General features: G+C 42.6%; 1 protein-coding gene across 3 annotated transcripts in view; it reads right to left on the bottom strand.

Annotated features, from left to right (window-relative positions):
• Nucleotides 1-18,025, bottom strand: part of cacna2d3a (calcium voltage-gated channel auxiliary subunit alpha2delta 3a) — a 953,727-nt gene that overhangs the window by 330,388 nt on the left and 605,314 nt on the right. The gene's annotated exons all lie outside the window — the stretch shown is intronic.

Here is an 18,025-nt window from a genome sequence, read left to right as displayed (position 1 = left end):
GAGTGAAGGTCAAAGAAACAGAAAAAGAAATTCTGACCGCTTGCACTTCCCAAGGACTTGAATGAGTTTCTATTTTGAAGTCTTATCAAATATCATGATCACTCATCAGATGAACATAGTCTGCTTTCTGTTACTGTTTGAATTCAGTGTTTTACAAATGGTTCCTTATAAATGCCATCAAATCATGAACCAATTGTACTGTAGCTATCATAAGACACTTACAGAATACTGAATTCCAAACTAAGGTTTCATATGAATTTTGACATAATTTGTCCAGTGCATACCTAAAAAACCTTGAATAAAATCAATAATGTTGATATGTTAAACTAGCTGTTACCCACATTTTACCTACATTTAAGAGAAAAATCATATTTATATATATTTATATTAGCAATCCACTGTATTTTGTTGTTGATTTTATTGCAGAGAATACTTAAGGATATTTATTTTCACCTAAAATTCATATTCTATCATTTTGATTTCCAGCTAGGAAAGGCACCATACTGTTTTCAATCTGCACAACAGCCAGTGGACAAGACAATTTTGAACTATTGAATTGTAAAATTAGAAAGCTTCATTTAAAACAGGTGAAGTCATTTTAGTCTGTTTGGTGCTCAGTAGTTTATTTTCAGATTACTGCAAAGTAAAGCATAAACATATATACCTTTTTAAATTGATGCAGTTTTGTCAATTAAAGCTAATTGCTGTCCAGAAAAGAGACACTGCAAATTAAACTAATTTTCATCCAGAAGGACTTACATATCTGAAAGTGAAAGTTTAAATAGTAGCTGAAAACTAGTCTAATCAGTATATATTCTACGTTGCTTATTCCTTTGTAATTGAATTTAGGTAAGGAAAATGTAATTCATAAAAATGCCTTTTTACCATCCATATAAATAATAATGATTAATTTGAAAACTCACAACTCAAACTTCTCAGTTATTAAAATGTTTTGTAATGTTTTCTATATTCAGTCACTTTGATTATGTAAAGAAACAGAATCATACTACCCTTTCTATACAATGTATAGGTTTTGTAACTGTCAGCCATCATTCCTTGTACTAGGCTCATGTCAGGGGCTACTGGTTAGAAAATGGCTCATGTTAACATATCAAAAAATATTGTAATTGTTGGTAGATTAAGACTGCTAGTTTTAAATTTATCACCTAAGATTTGAATGATTCTAAATTTTAAATGCAGTTGAAAAACATTAGGAATCCATACGATCAGTAACTTAGGGAGTCAGATACAATGTATCCTTTAATATTAAGTGAAACAGAATGCTCTGAAGACAGCTGTAATCACACTAAACATTTGTCTAGAGACAGACTCGTGATCAGTTTGTAATGGGGAAAGAAACGGAAACGTATTGAAAGTCAAGTGAATTTTCACATCTTGCGACAGAAAGGGAGACAGCTACTTCTTTGGAAATTAAAGGAAGATGCATAAAAGTACACAAAAGGAAGTTGAGAAAGAAACACAAAAGGAATTACCGCTGTGTGGGGAAGAAATAACTATTGCTGTAATGAGCAGGGTGAACTGTTTTGATGTTGACAATGAAGCTGAATGTTTATAAAGATTTTCTATTCAAAAGGAATGGAACACAATTAATGGAAATTTGTGAGGTTTGAGAAAGAAGGGATTGAGTTTAAACAAAGTGAATTTAAATAAGCTTCTCACCTGCCATTGGTTTGTAGTGAACTGTCTGTTTACCACCCAACCCCTCTCTTCCACTCCCACAATTATACCAGCAATGTGGATGGTTTTGCCTGGCCTATCCACCAATGGCCAATTAATGCCCGTAAGTGGGCAACCAATGCACTGGACTAATAACAAGAAAGGACCTTACCAAGCAACAACAGGATTCTCTGCATCACTGGCAGTGATTGAGGAAGATGTCCCATAACTGGGTCTGTGGAAGGGTCTTCCAAGGTGTAATTCCAAATGGTTTAACATCCCGCTTGAACTCTAAAAAAACCACAATTCCCTCACTGCCATCCTTCAGTGCACTCCTCCCCATTGCCATAGTTTAGTACCAGCAATAGCCACTGCACACATTGGTATTATTGGTACATTGAGAGTTGCCCACTTCCGATTGGCTTGCATCCTTTTGAGGAAGAACATCCAATTGTAATACGCTATAGTATTTCTAGGATTGTTACGTGTGGGACTCTTTAATTTAAGGTTAATAGAAGAATCAAGGGAGTCATGTGACCTCATTTGAATTCTGTCTGACAAGCTTTGATTCCCCACCACCATGATGAGAGGGCCCTTAGCCATGTCCAATCCATTTCCCATACTTTGGCCCTCATCCCTACTTTTCCCTCCCATTACAGCGATAGGTCCCCTGATCCTCACTTACCACCCATCAGTATCCACATTCAAAGGATCATTAGCTACCATTTCCACCACCTCCACTGGGATGTCACCATCACAGATGCTGCCAGACCTGCTGAGATTCACCAGCAATTTTTGATTTGTTCTTTCATGAGTGTTATGATCAGTGGCATTGAGACGTCGCCACCCAGATTAAGGATTCTATCATTGTTGCAACTAACAATCTGAGGGATTTGCAAAGCGATTTATCTCCAGGAGAGACACCATACAGATTTCAGGTCATCCAGCTGTGATGCTCAGCATTAGTCACATGAATGGAGGGGTGTCTGGTGAGGAAGTATTTTCTCAAGGTGTTCATTGATTCTCCCATTCCACAAACCCTTCTCAAATGTCAGATAGTGGCATTGGCAGTCATCTTATCATCTCACATAACTTCAGCTATTGAAGAATATCTCTGAAAGGTTTTTCTCTGCATATTGCATTGGATAGCTAAAGGTTTCACAAATTAAGCCACCAATGATTCACAATGTTCCTTGTATAGAGAACAGTATAAGTCTTTAACCATTATTCTTGCATATTGTTATAAGAACAGAAACAATAAGAAAGCAAACATAAGAAAATAAATATAAGACACAGAAGCAACAGGAAGCCATGTTGCCCTTTGAGCCTGCTCCACTATTCTTAAGCTGACTGATCTGATCAAGGCTTTAACTCAATCTTCCTGCCTGCCCCAATAATATTTGGGTGGCACGGTGGCACAGTGGTTAGCACTGCTGCCTCACAGCGCCAGAGACCCGGGTTCAATTCCCGACTCAGGCGACTGACTGTGTGGAGTTTGCACATTCTCCCCGTGTCTGCGTGGGTTTCCTCCGGGTGCCCCGGTTTCCTCCCACAGTCCAAAGATGTGCAGGTCAGGTGAATTGGCCATGCTAAATTGCCCATAGTGTTAGGTTAAAGGGGTAAATGTAGGGGTATGGGTGGGTTGCGCTTCGGCGGGTCGGTGTGGACTTGTTGGGCCGAAGGGCCTGTTTCCACACTGTAAGTAATCTAATCTAATCTAATCTAATTTGATTCACTTGCAGATCAAAAATCTGTTTATTAGCCTTGAATACAGTAACTGGACCAGACTTCACTGCTCCCTGAGTTAGAACATTTCAAAGATTAACAACTCTCTGAAACAAGAAACTCCTTCTTATCTCCACCCCGAATAGCAGTCTTTTTATTCTAAAACTGTGCCCACATCTCTAGACTCTCCCAGCATCTGTACTGCCTATATGTTTACTTTTACATTCTAATTCAATTTTAAATTCAATATTTCCTCATGAAACCCATTCATCCTTGGAGGCAACCTTAATAACCTTCCCCAAATTGTCTGTAATGCATATATATCCCTCCTTCAATAAGAAGACCAGACGGTATACAGGACTTCAGAAGGTGCAATCTCACCAATGCCTTGTACAGTTGCAGCAAAAGCCTGTAAACAACCCTGCTACTCTGCCACCATCATGAATCATTTGGCCCTCTGCCACAACATTCTACAGTCTCTCTTCCTTTAAATACCTTTCTTTTCTTTTCCAACCAATGTATGAGGCCTCACATTTTCCCATATTATGTTCCATCTGCCAAATTTCTCTTCACTTATTTAATCTATCTACATCTCTTTGCAGAACCTCTGTGACCTCCTGACAACTTGCTTTCCTATTTACTCTGTGAGATGAGAAAATTCTCTACAATTCTGCCCTGTTACAGCAAAGTTACCATGGATTGTAAGGCATTAAGGCCTGACAGTTATTCCTGTGTTACCCCATCATTTCCAGTTTATAACCTGAAAGGATCCATTTATCCCAACTTTCACTCCTGTTAATTAAACAATTCTCTGTACACATAATATATTACCACAAATATAATGAGCTTTTCACGATTGGAATTTCCTCAATAATGGTTATACCACTGCTGCAAGTACATATTAAATCTACCACAAAATAACAAATGTAAGCCTTGTCCATTGCTTCCGATGCAGACAGCACATAGATTTTTTGTTATGTAGTAAGTGTGGCATTCAATTCATACATCAGCTTTCAGAACTGTAACGTAATAATAACTAGGTAATGCATTTTTGCATTGTTGATTGAGAGAAACTGAAGGTAATTGCTTTGCAGTTCATTGAGAAAATGTCATGCACGCTCTTACTGCCACCTGAGAGGCAGTTAAGGCCTTGATCTGACAGTGCAGCTATCCCTGATTAGTACAATCAAGTCTATATATTTCTGTATTCAATCCTGCTGTTGGATTTGATCCCACTTCTGACTAAAGGTGAGAATAGTAACAATTGATATGAGCAGCAGACAGAACCTCTCAGGGGAATTTGAAACCTCATTGAGGTCATACTAGAGGAGGTTAGGGTAAGGAGAGACATTTTGTCTCAGCTGGAGGAAGTCCTAAAATGTACCTGGAATGGAGAGAGATTACTAAAGTTCTGAGTAACCCTGCATGAGCTAAATCAGTGAAAGAAGCTCAACAATTATGTTTTGTATTTTAGAAGCCATACAATAGCAATCAAAGCAAACACAGCATTCACTTTTCACTTATCAGCATTTGAAGAACACCAATTTCCTTACTGACTCCTTCTCATTTTCACACAACAAATATGTACTCAACACTTCCCCAGTCTAAATTTTTTTTGGAATCATCAGGCAGCTACTTGAGAACATGCAACCTTTTCAGCAGAAGTAAAAGGTTAAGATTGAAAAAATAGTTCCCAAGCAAATCCATCGTGAGATCCAATAAAGGAAAATTTGTCAGCTTTGCTATTGGTGTGAAGTTTTTGCAATTGATAGAGACACATGCAGAGTAGTTAGTTGAAAAGAAATAAATGATTGTCAGTGTAAATGAACAACATAATGTGCAGGAGGCTTAATGGTTGTAGAGGAAAGCTACATTTTAACCAGCGTTATTTTGCTACTGCAAGAGGTTTATGGTGGCAGGACTCACTTGACAGTGTTCCTGAATATTAGAAAGCTAATGGTTTCCCCTACGAGACTTGCCTGCAGCTGTCTGCCCTGTGAGAAAGTTGCAACCCCCGAAGAAAAATAATAAACAGAATGAATTCGCTAATTTACAGATGGGTACAAATGAGCAGGTCCTGGACGTGATGTACGGTTCCCATCAAATCTGGGAATCCTCCTGATCAAGTTCCTCTCCCAAAGCGGATGAATATTTGAGTTTCAAGAGAGACACCATTTATTTCTCAGGTTTAAACTTTAAGGCTAAAAATAACTAGCTCCAAAGAGCTGCTGGAGCTGGCACTATGAGCTGGATACCCTCAAGGTAATGTGCATAGTGCAATAAGTTAAAGAAATTTTCAGGTGAGTTGGCCTCCTGATGGTAATAGTCTGGCAGCGCTTTTACATTCATTAACATGTCACATATACTCATTGACACCCCATTCATGGTCACAATAAAATTAAGTAAAACATATCTTCACATATATGTGTAGAGTGTGACTGATGGGGTAGACAGAGAGTGAGTATTTGCTGTGCCACGCTCTTATTGAGACTTCATCAATAACTGGCTCCTACAGATCATCTTGCAATGCATTTCACTGGTCACGGGGTGTAAGAAGTGCAGCCCCTCTGGGCTACTAAGCAAAGCAGCCAGACTCGCTCATAGCAGTTGGAGAAGGCTGAACAGAAAAGGGACAGCTAAAGTTGTGAAGATTACTAGGTATAAGCGACATGTAACTTGAAGCGGTATTTTTCGATCGGGTGCCAGGAATGTTTAGGGCATGGAGTAAGACAACTGGGAACAGTGGTGGGAGAAGAAAGAAAGATGTATATTAAGAATAGGAAATTGAATGCAATGATGAAGTGTGCTTGGAAGAATAAAAGAGTGATTGAATTGGATGAGGTGTGAGGGTAAGTCTGGTCATGGAGTGCTGGATAGGTCTGGGCTAACTGAACACTTATGTCACAGGGTTCTTCACATAACTAGGGGTGCCATCACTTACATCTCCCATCTTCTGCAGGAAGATCTTCAGCATCATGGCTTGGGAAGAAGTGCTGTAGCTGTGGCACAGAAAATCACTGTGACATTGAAATTCTTTGCCACTTTGCCAAGTCACCATTTAGACACATTGAAAGTCCTTGACTCTGATCTAGCTCTCTCAGAGCCAGCTCTCAGAGTGAGCAGGACGTCTGACACTCCTGTATTTATCTGTCAGCCAGGACTAGATTAACAGCCCAAATCAGGGAAGTCATATTCTATAAAAGCAAATTACTGCGGATGCTGGAATCTGAAACCAAAAGAGAAAATGCTAGAAAATCTCAGCAGGTCTGGCAGCATCTCTAAGGAGAGAAAAGAGCTGACGTTTCGAGTCTAACTGACCCTTTGTCAAAGCTAAAAAGTGGGAGAAATAGGGAGGTATTTATACAAGGCTGAGAGAAGGTGAGTCATGGCTCCAGAAGCAAAGGTAGCAATAAAGAGGTGATAATGACAGTGCAGAGAGAGATTATAGGGAGATTAGGAGCTGTGAATGACCAAGGCTGAAGCCAGTGCTATGTAACATATTATGTGGGGGATGGGGGGTTGGTGAAGCAGAGGCAAAATGGAAAATAGGGGAGAAGGGTAGCAAAGGGGGAAGAGGAGAGGAAAAAGGTGATGACAGAGTGGGGAGCGAGAGAAAGACAGACAATGAAGAAATAAGAGGTACAGAACAGTGAAAAAAAATTTAAAAAAAGATAAATAAAATACATGAAATAAAATTATGGAGCAGAATGAAAACAGAGGGGTCGAGATGGGATAATCATCTGAAGTTGTTGAATTCAGTGTTGAGCCCGACAGGCTGTAACATGCCTAGTTGGAAGATGAGATGCTGTTCCTCCAGTTTGCATTGAGCTTCACTGGAACATTGCAGCAGGCCAAGGACAGACATGTAGGCATGGGAGCAGGATTGTGTGTTGAAGTGGCAAGCCACGGGAAGGTCCGGGACCTGATTGCGTACAGACCGAAGGTGCTCAACAAAGCAATCACCCAGTTGGCGTTTTGTCTCTCCGATATAAGGGAGACCACATTGGGAACAATGAATGCAATAGACCAAATTGAAAGAGATACAAGTGAAACGCTGCTTAATCTGAAATGAGTGTTTGGGGCCTTGGATGGTGAGCATGGAAGAGGCAAAGGGGCAGGTGTTGCACCTTCTGCGATTGCATGGGAAGGTGCCGTGTGTGATGGGAGAGGTGTTAGGTGTGATGGAGGAGTGGACTAGGTTGTCCCGGAGGGAAGGATCTCTGCGGAATGCAGACAGGGGGAGGGAAGATGTGTTTAGTGGTCACGTCATGTTGGAGTTGGCGAAAGTGGCAGAGGATTATTCTTTGCATGTGAAGGCTGGTGGGGTGAAAGGTGAGAACAAGAGGGACCCTATCCTTGTTCTGGGAGGGGAGGAAGGGGGTGAGGGTCGGGGCACGGGAGATGGACCGCACGCTGTTGAGAGGCCTGTCAACAACTGTAGGTGGGAAGCCACGGTTGAAGAAGAAGGAGCATATATTAAGAGCACCACTTTGGAAAGTGGCCTCATCAGAACAAATGCGGCAGAGGCGAAGGAGCTGAGAGAAAGGGATAGAGTCCTTACAGGACGTAGGGTGAGAAGAGCTGTAGTCCAGATAGCTGTGGGAGTCAGTGGGCTTGTAATGGATATTAGTGGATAGACTATTGCCAGAAATGGAGACAGGACGGTCAAGGAAAGGAAGGCAAGTGTCGGAGATGGACCAGGTGAAGGTGTTGGAGGGATGGAACCTCGAAGCGAAGTTTATGAATTTTTCCAGGTCAGTACGAGAGCATGAAGCTGCACCGAAATAGTCATTGACGTACCGATAAAGCAGTTGTGGGATGGGACCCGGGTAGGTCTGGAACAAGAAATGTTCCACATACGCCATGAAAAGGCAGACATAGCTAGGACCCATGCGGGTACCCATTGCTACACCTTTGATTTGGAGAAAATGGGATGAGTTGAAGGAGAATTTGTTGAGAGAGAGAACAAGTTCAGCCAGCCGGAGGAGAGTTCGTGGTGGATGGAGATTGTTCGGGCCTCTTTTCAAAAAGAAGCAAAGAGCTTTCAAGTTGCCTTGGTGTGGGATGGAAGTGTAAAGAGATTGCACATCCATGGTGAATCGAAGGTGGTTAGGGCCTGCGAATTGAAAGATGTCAATGTGTTGCAGGGCATCAGAGGAATCCCGGATGTAGGTGGGGAGGGAGTGAACCAGAGGAGTAAGGATGGAGTCATGGTAGGAGGAAATAAGTTCAGTCGGGCAGGAGCATGCTGACACAATGGGCCTGCTGGGACAGTCCTTCTTTTGTGGAGTTAGGAGAGTAGGTAGAAACGGGCTGTCCGGGGTTGGGAGACTGTGAGGTTGGAAGCTGTGGGGGGAAGGCATCCGGAGGAAATGAGGTCAGTCACAATGTTGAAGACAATGGCTTGATGCTCAGTGGTGTGGTCATGCTCCTGGGGGAGGTGGGAGGAGGAATCTGAGAGTTGGCGCTCAGCCTCTATGAGGTAGCGGTCAGTACGCCAGACGACAACAACACCCCCTTTGTCAGCAGGTTTGATAACAAGGTTGGGGTTAGACCTAAGGGAGCGAAGGGCAGAAAGTTCGGATGGAGAGAGGCTGGAATGGGTAAGGGGGCAGAGAAATTAAGGCAGCCAATGTCCCGTCGACAATTGTCAATGAAAAGATCAAGGGAAATTGTCCTGGCGGGGGTGTCCAATTAGAGGTGTCCAATTAGTTGGAGGAATGTGAAAGGATCTGTGGAGCGGAGGGAGGACTCTTGCCCAAAGAAGTGAGCATGAAGGCGAAGGCGACGGAAGAAGAGCTTAACTGAGTCCAGGGATTACCCAGCCATTCCAATGAATGCAGGGGAGCTGTTGGTGGTAATTCTTGTCCTTGTTGGCACTCTGAGCACTGCCCCACGAATGCAGCTATGTCTGCAATCACTTCTGGCAACCAGACATAACATCTCACCAATATCTTCATTTTGGAAACTATAGTCAGCATGGTTTTGTGAAGGGCAGGTTGCGCCTCAGAAACCTTATTGCATTCTTTGAGAAGGTGACTAAGGAGGTAGACGAGGGTAAAGCGGTAGATGTGGTGTATATGGATTTTAGTAAAGCGTTTGAAAAGGTTCCCCATGGTAGGCTACTGCAAAAAATACGGAGGTATGGCATTGAGGGTGATTTGGAGGTTTGGATTAGGAATTGGCTGGCTGGAAGAAGACAGAGGGTAGTAGTTGATGGTAAAGGTTCATCTTGGAGTGCAGTTACTAGCGGTGTTAAGCAAGGATCTGTTTTGGGACCATTGCTGTTTGTCATTTTTATAAATGACCTGGAGGAGGGGCTAGAAGGTTGGGTGAGCAAGTTTGCGGATGATACGAAAGTCGGTGGAGTTGTTGACAGTGAGGAAGGATGTGTCAGGTTACAGCGGGATATAGATAAGCTGCAGAGCTGGGCAGAAAGGTGGCAAATGGAGTTCAATGTAGCTAACTGTGAGGTGATTCACTTTGGTAAGAGTAACAAAAAGATGGGGTACTGGGCTAATGGTTGGATACTTGGTAGTGTGGATGAGCAGAGGGATCTTGGTGTCCATGTACACAGATCTCTGAAAGTTGCCACCCAGGTAAATAGTGCGGTGAAGAAGGCATATGGCGTACTGGCTTTTATTGGTAGAGGAATTTAGTTCCGGAGTCCTGAGGTCATGTTGCAGTTGTATAAGACTCTGGTGCGGCCGCATCTGGAGTATTGTGTGCAGTTTTGGTCGCCATACTATAGGAAGGATGTGGAGGCACTGGAACGGGTGCAGAGGAGGTTTACAAGGATGTTGCCTGGTATGGTAGGAAGATCGTATGAGGAAAGGCTGAGGCACTTGGGGCTGTTTTCATTGGAGAAAAGAAGGTTTAGGGGTGACTTGGTAGAGGTGTACAAGATGATTAGGGGTTTAGATAGGGTTGACCATGAGAACCTCTTTCCACGTATGGAGTCAGCTAGTACGAGGGGGCATAGCTTTAAATTAAGGGGTGGTAGGTATAGGACAGATGTTAGGGGTAGATTCTTTACTCACTGAGTCGTGAGTTCATGGAATGCCCTACCAGTAGCAGTGGTGGACTCTCCCTCTTTATGGGCATTTAAACGGGCATTGGATAGGCATAAGGAGGATAGTGGGCTAGTGTAGGTTAGGTGGGCTTGGATCGGCGCAACATCGAGGGCCAAAGTGCCTGTACCTGCGCTGTATTTTACTATGTTCTATGTTCTGGGTAACCCTGGTGGAATTTAGCCAGTATCTGGTGGTGATTTTTGTTTGGGACAATCACTTTTGCTCCTCATTATAAGATGCTGTCCTCTACTGTGATCTGGTCTCTCCAGGTCCAAAATGGTTTCAGTTCTGGTTGTGATGGCCCTTTGGTTTCCCCCATCTCTACCAGCTGTTTCAGTTTTGCCACGACTGGATCTTTCCTGAAAAATGTCTGGGTATTTAATTAAGACTTCACTCAGGCAGCCATTTTTTATAAATTGAAAAATGTTGAGCCAATCTAGGTTAATCTTTCTCAACCAATTTCGACCCATCAAGCTCGGGCCTGAACCTTTTACTACAATCAGTGGCAACTGAACAATCTGCTTTTCATAAGAGACCGGAAACAAATTTGATTCCTTAATCTGTAAAGATCCCCCAGTATAGGTTATCAGTCTAATCAACATCTTGCACAAACTTAAGGGTTGCCGTTCAGAGCAAATTCTGTTAAAGACTGGTTCAATGAACACTGAAATGGCCATGTCAGTGTCAACCTCCATTAGAATCGGGCGACCATTTAACTATATGTTTATTCTGGGCTAATGACATTGAGACATGTGAAAGGTAATGATTTGGATTCTGTTTTGGATGTTGCTAAACAATTGAACTGTTCCAAACTAGATGTAGGTGCATTTTCCAGAGTGTGTACTCTCCAGGATACCCAGCCTATGAATTCCCTTATTCAATTTGAGGTCTAGTGGGACTCTTTTGCTGTCATGAATCTGCGTACTGACAGCAACTACAATGGCTTACCGGCCTGGATCCTGAAGAAAACTTTAACCATTTGGCCAAGGCTTGGCTTTGTCTTGGGGTTTTACTGTAGGCAGACCTAGAGTCCTTTTGTTTAGGATATGTCCTGAGTGAGGCGAGGAAATTACCTTCATCCAAGTGGTGTTCCCCAAAGCTGAGTCAGACTGGCAACGGTGTCCAATTCCATCAGAATACCCTACAACTCATATGCTCCACTTGCCACATTTTCCAATGATGAAGCCAGTTGCAGTTCCTGTTTGAAGTCCAGTTCGGCTTCAGCTCGAACGCTCTTTTGCATAATTACCCCATTTATCCTGCATACAAATTAGTTGCTCAGCATCCCATTAAGGGTTAATCGAAAATCACATGCCTCTGTGAGTTGTTTGAACCTGGTCAAAAATCTCGATATGGATAACACTGATTCTCAAATTGCCAAGTCTCAGAATTACAGGAGGCTTGGGGTTGTAATATTACTTAACTAAATCGATCAACTCTTTAAAGGTTTTAGTGTCTGGTGCCTCAGGGAAGAGTGGGCTCCTAATAACCAAAAAGTCAGAGGGTCCACATGTTGTCAAGAGAATTAGTCATGACCAGGACCTGATCAGGTGTACCCTAGAGCTCTGTAGGAAGCTAGAGATGTGATCGCTGGTCCTCTTGCTGAGATATTTGTATCATTGATAGTCACAGCTGAGGTGCCAGAAGACTGGATGTTGGCTAACATGGTGCCACTATTTAAGAAAGGTGGTAATAAGCCAGGGAACTATAGACCAGTGAGCCTGACGTCGGTGGTGGGCAAGTTGGTGGCGGGAATCCTGAGGGACAGGATGTACATGTATTTGGAAAGGCAAGGACTGATTAGGGATAGCCAGCATGGCTTTGTTCATGGGAAATCATATCTCACAAACTTGACTGAGTTTTTTGAAGAAGTGACAAAGAGGATTGATGAGGGCAAAGCCTTAGACGTGATGAATATGGACTTCAGTAAGGCATTCGACAAGATTCCCCATGGGAAACTGATTAGCAAGGTTAGATCTCACAGAATACAGGGAGAACTAGCTATTTGGATACAGAACTGGCTCAAAGATAGAAGACAGAAAGTTGCAGTGGAGGAACACTTTTCAGATTGGAGGCCTGTGACCAGTGGAGTATCACAAGGATCGGTGCTGGGTCCATCGCTTTTCATCACATATATAAATGATTTGGATATGAACTTAGGAGATACAGTTAGTAAGTTTGCAGATGACAACAAAATTGGAGGTGTAGCAGACAGCGAATAAAGTTACCTCAGATTACAATGGGATCTTGACCAGATAGGCCAATGGGCTGAGGAGGGCAGATAGAGTTTATTGTGGTTCTGTTTGCCGAACTGGGAATTTGTGTTGCAGACGTTCGTCCCCTGTCTAGGTGACATCCTCAATGCTTGGGAACCTCCTGTGAAGCGCTTCTGTGATGTTTCCTCCGGCATTTATAGTGATTTGTACCTGCCGCTTCCGGTTGTCAGTTCTAGCTGTCCGCTGCAGTGGCCGGTATATTGGGTCCAGGTCGATGTGCTTATTGATTGAATCTGTGGATGAGTGCCATGCCTTTAGGAACTCCTTGGCTGTTCTCTGTTTGGCTTGTCCTATAATAGTAGTGTTGTCCCTACAGTAGGGACAACGCTACTATTATAGGACAAACAGAGAACAGCCAGGGAATTCCTAGAGGCATGGCACTCATCCACAGATTCAATCAATAAGCACATCGACCTGGACCCAATATACCGGCCACTGCAGCGGACAGCTGGAACTGACAACTGGAAGCTGCAGGTACAAATCACTATAAATGACGGAGGAAACATCACAGATGCGCTTCACAGGTGGCTCCCAAGCACTGAGGATGTCACCTAGACAGGGGACGAAACGTCTGCAACACAAATTCCCAGCTCGGCGAACAGAACCACAACAATGAGCACCCGAGCTACAAATCTTCTCACAAACTTTGAAGATAGAGTTTAATTTAGATAAATGTGAAATGCTGCATTTCAGAAAAACAAGTCTTAGCAGGACTTATACACTTAAATGGTAAGGTCCTAGGGAGTTTTGCTGAACAAAGAGACCTTGGAGTGCAGGTTCATAACTCCTTGAAAATGGTAGATAGGATAGTGTAGAAGGCGTTTGGTATGCTTTTCTTTATTGATCAGAGTATTGAGTACAGGAGTTGGGAGGTCATGTTGCAGCTGTACAGGACATCGGTTAGGTCACTTTTGGAATACCGAGTGCAATTCTTGTTTCCTTCCTATCGGAAGGACGTCATGAAACTTGAAAGTGTTTAGAAAAGATTTACAAGGATGTTCCAGGTTTGAAGGATTTGAGCTATAGGGAGAGGCTGAATAGGCTAGGGCAGTTTTCCCTGGAGCGTTAGAGGCTGAGTGGTGACCTTATAGAGGTTTATAAAATCATGAGAGACAATGGATAGGATAAATAGACATGGTCTTTTCCCTGGGGTGGGGGAGTCCAGAAATAGAGGGCAGAGGTTTCGGGTGAGGGGGGAAAGATGTAAAAGAGACTTAAGGGGCAACTTTATCACGCAGAGAGTAGTGCGTGTGTGGAATGGGCTGCCAGAGGAAGTGGTGGAGGCTGGTACAATTGCAACATTTAAAAAGCATCTGGATAGGTATATGAGTAGGAAGAGTTTGGAGGGATATGGGCTAGGTGCTGGCAGGTGGGACTAGATTGGGGTGGGATATCTGGTCGGCATGGACGGGTTGGACTGAAGGGTCTGGTTATGTGCTGTCCACCTCTATGACTCTATCTGTCTCAATGTCATTAGCCCAGAAAAAAAACATATTCTTTGCACATACTGTGCCTCATCTTTGATGGCAGGACTGCACTCATCAAGCTTCCCAAATAATGACATGATGCCAGAAATGCTTACCCCAACTGACAGATGACTGTTGTGAGCAAATTTCTTCAGGCACGTCTCCCATTCTCATCGCCACTGAATTAATTTCACAGAGGGCAATATCCCATCTTCAAGTCACCCTTAGTTTCATGTGGAGACTCTTTGGCACTGATCCAGCTCCCTCAGAGCGAGCTCTCAGGATGAGCTAGATGTCTGATATTCCTGTTTTTATCTGTCAGTCCGGGCTCCTTGGTTAGACCAGATTAATAGCCCCAATTAGGGAAGTCACATTCTATGATGTCTACCTGGCTCACCTCATGACAATCAGTCCAGTGTCTTCATTCCATTCAATCAGTTGCTGAACACCAGATGTGAAACCAGATGTGTAAGTACTCAGAGTTCAAAAATTCATGGTGCAAGACCTATTGGATGTTCTCGATCACGTTTTCCTTTTAATCTAAACCCTGGAACATCTATCAGCTCTCGTGTCTTTTTCTTTATTCAGGAGATATGGTCTTTGCTGGCTGGACCAGCATTTATTGCCCAATTCTAACAGCTTTTGCAAAGGTGGTAATGAGTTGTCTTTTTGAAACACTCCAGTCTGTATGGTGTAGGTTTACCCACAAAGGTGTTATGGAGGGAATTTCAGGATTTTGACACAGTGACTGTGAAAAAGTAGCGATATATCTCCAAATCTAGATACTGTGAAGCTTGGAGAGGAATTTGCAGGAGATAGCATTCCCATTTATCTGCCGCCTTTGTCCTTCTATGATATAGTGGTTTTTCTGTTTGGAAGGTGCTGTTTAAGGAGTTTCAGTGAATTTCTGCAGTGAATCTTGTAAAAAGTATACACTGGTGCTACTGCGCATTGGTGGTGGAGGTAGTGAATGTTTGTGCTGCCAGTGAAGCACACTTTCTTATCCTGGATAATGTGCAAGCTTCTTGAGTGGGGAGTATTCCATCTTGCTCCTTACTTGTGCCTTGCAGATGTTGGGAAGTACTGGGAAATCACAAGGTGAGTTACCCCTACAGGATTCATTGCCTCTTATCTGTACTTGGAGCCACAGCATTTGTATGACTTGTCCAGTGTGATTTCTGGTCAATGGTTAACCCCAGGATGGTGATATTACCATCAGCGGTGGTAATGCATTGAAAATCAAAAAGATGATGGTTAGATTTTCTCTTGTTGGAGATGTTCATTGCTTGGCGCTTGCGTAGAACAAATGTTACATGCCACTGTCAATCCAAGTCTGGATATTGTCCAGGTCTTGTTACGTTTGAACATGGACTGTTCCAGTATCTGAGGAGTCATGAATGGTGCGAATCATGGCGAACATACCTATTTCTGATCATTATGATGGAAGGAAGGTCAATGATGAAGCATCTTCAGATGCTTATGCATAAAACTGTATCCTGAGGAGCTTGCAGTGATGTTCTGGGCTCAGATGATTGATCTCAATCAACCACAGCTGTCATCCTTTGTGCTCATATGACAATTAAGTAATATATACACTGTGTATATGAGGCATCTGATAGAGATACCTGCCACCCAATCTCATGTTTGACTGTCTTCTGCAATGTCAAACTTATAATGCTGTATGCTGCTGAGCATGACTTTTCAATAAGTAGGGCATATGCTGTCAGAGAGTACTTGATCATTCACCCTGTCTCAGCACAGAAGGTAGATTCTCTTGTACTGCCCACAGACATTGTCCTATACTGCTACCTTGGTCCAGTTTGGCTTTTTGTCAGTTGAGATGGCCTCCTGCTGCTATCTTTAAGAAAGAGAACATCCCTTCCCCTGTTGCCAAACTTCTAGAGTACATTTAGTGGAATGTTGATTAACCCTGGAGCCACTGTTCACTTGGTCTCAGATATCTCTGGGTGGGTACAGTTGAACACAGGCTGAATTCTGGCTTTGGCTAGAAGAGAATGACATACTTGTAAAATATAGCACCTCAAAATTTGACCCCGGAAGGTCCAGACTGGATAAGAACTTCCTGTCCACCTGTCCTATAAGATTTCATATTCTACTTGTTCAAGAGCTAAGAAACACAATCTTGCAGGAACAAATTACTGCATGTGTTGGAATCTGTACTGAAAACAAAGATGCTGGAGATCACAGCTGGTCAGACAGCATCCATGGAGAGAGAACAAACTAACATTTCAAGTGTAGATGACTTCATCAGCGCTGAAGTGAAGTTTGGAAGGGGCAGCATTTATTCTTTAGTTTGGGAGGGGTGGAGCTGGGTGTAGGGTGCTGATGGAGAAAAGATGTAGGTAGTTGAGATTAAGTGATCAGAATGTGAGAATGGCAGAATAATGGTGTGTCTCTTGCCAGACTTCAAAAGACAGTGAGTGGGGAGAGGGGAGAACATGATAACAAGCTAAAAGAAAGGGAAGAAATAGGAATTGGTTCACAACATAAAGGCGTTGAACTCAATATTTACGTGAAGAAGGCTGAGCCTAGTTTGAAGATGAGATGTTGTTCCTCCAGTTTACGCTATGATACGCTGAAAAACTGCAGCTTGCTGAAGACAGACATATGGGTATGTGAGCAGGATGCTGTGTTAAAATGACCATCTACGGGAAGATCAGGGTCCTGTGTGCACACAGACCAGAGATGTTCTGCAAAGCGGTCACCCAGTCTGCATTTGGTCTCTCCAATGTAGAGTAGGCCACATAGGGTGCAACAAATACAATACACGAGATTAGAGGAGGTACAGGTGAAATGCTGCTTCACCTGGATAACACATTTCACTCATACTCATATAAATAGTCTTTTGATCTTTCTGTAGTTGATTGAGATAACTTGATGACACTGACACAATGAAACAAGATTAAACTGATAGTGACACTGGCATAAATGAGTATATGAGATCAACTAGAAAGGAATCAAAACACATAATCTTGCAAGATAACCTGACCCATCCTCAAGCAAAAATAACTTCCTCCCGCAGTCCAAAGATGTGCACGTCAGGTGAATTGGCCATGCTAAATTGCCCGTAGTGTTCGGTAAAGGGGTAAATGTACGGGAATGGGTGGGTTACGCTTCGGTGGGTCGGTGTGGGCTTGTTGGGCCGAAGGGCCTGTTTCCACATTGTAAGTAATCTAATCTAATCTAATCTAATCTAATCTAATCTAATCTAATCTTTTAGGCCTGACAACACACTCAGTGTGCAAAACTGAAGATTACACTCATGATACTGATATGAAGCATGACATATTTTTAAAGAAAGAGGAATGTTATATTGTTAGAATCTAGTTAGCAACTATTGTGTCATGCATGTCTCCATGTTTTTCAAGAATGGTGTATCACTCTCTACTGCACTACAGTTTGTGCATCCAACTATCATTCCTCAATATGTAATGAGATCTGCAAAATTTGATGTTAATTATTGTATTGATAAAAAAAGTGTGATGTGAACCTTCTTGATATCAGTCAAAAAAATTGAACTCACTTGCTCTTAAAAGTTATCTATCATCCTTATGGAAAGGCAAGGGTTTATGATGCATACATGAATATCTATTTGATACATATGATTCCTTGCATCAAGATTGAGAAAGTTGATGACTGTATGTAAGCCATATATGTTCAAAACCTTTAGAGGACATTTTATAGATTTTAATATTTTTTACAGAGAGAAACCAGAACTATTCAACTGAGCCTGTACTGTTATAAATAGAGAAGATTGGTAGCAGAAGCCTTATTGAAATGCTTTAGC

The sequence above is a fragment of the Chiloscyllium plagiosum genome, unplaced genomic scaffold (genome assembly GCF_037043375.1).
Source record: "Chiloscyllium plagiosum isolate Xiang-an unplaced genomic scaffold, Cpla_swu_hap1 HiC_scaffold_14, whole genome shotgun sequence".
Taxonomy (NCBI): domain Eukaryota; kingdom Metazoa; phylum Chordata; class Chondrichthyes; order Orectolobiformes; family Hemiscylliidae; genus Chiloscyllium; species Chiloscyllium plagiosum.
The sequence above is the reverse complement of the archived record's forward strand: the minus strand, read 5'-3'. Positions and strand labels throughout refer to the sequence as shown.